This window comes from Elephantulus edwardii, unplaced genomic scaffold (assembly GCF_000299155.1).
Source record: "Elephantulus edwardii isolate Elephantulus edwardi_28Jun2011 unplaced genomic scaffold, EleEdw1.0 scaffold00462, whole genome shotgun sequence".
NCBI classification, from domain to species: Eukaryota; Metazoa; Chordata; class Mammalia; order Macroscelidea; family Macroscelididae; genus Elephantulus; species Elephantulus edwardii.
Window position 1 is genome coordinate 524,501 of NW_006400212.1, and position 834 is coordinate 525,334.

Here is an 834-nt window from a genome sequence, read left to right on the forward strand (position 1 = left end):
TATTATATATATATATATATATATACATATTTAAACTGAACTTCAAATGGTTGTGATTCTTATATGCAATTTATTATTCAATCTTTGTGCCGTACTCTTTGAAAAGGAAATAAATACCCAGGGAGCTGTGATGGCCTAGTGGCAAGAAGCTGCACTGCAAACCCAGAGGTATTGCAGTTCGAATCCACCAGATGCTCTGCTGGAGAAGGAGGGGTATATGTAATGTAGTCTTTGTCTGAAAAGTCACTTTCCATCCTAGCTACATGATCCTTTAGATAGATGGCAAAATGACCAGGATTCTGGTGAGAAGCACAATGAAGGAAAAACGTGTGAAAGGGAGGCTTCACTGTGTTGTACCTATTTCTACCACAGGTATGTATCTCCTTTTTTTAAAGAAAATATTTAGTATTTCTTTATTTTTGAAATTTTATTCTATTTTTTTTTGTAGGTATACCTTCTAATCGGATCTGACTGATATATATATAGTAATGAAAGTGACTTTTCAGACAAAGACTACATTACTGTATATGTAGTGGTGACCAAGATCTAATGAATCAAAACAGACTTCCAAGAGTTTCCTGTTACATAATTCAGGAATGGAGGCTAAATTCTAGTAACCCACGATATTAGTTAATTATTTCTTTGCTGAGCTGGTGGAAGCCCAATTGTTTTAAAAAAGGGGTTTTTTTACATTTAAATTTATTATTAATTTCAGTAAAAATTTACATTGGCTTTGGATTTCAATTCATTCATTGCTGCACACCCCTCCCCCAAAATTGTCAAGAAGGCAAAGATTCTCACCACTGGACCCATTGGCAGCGTCAGGATGGATGG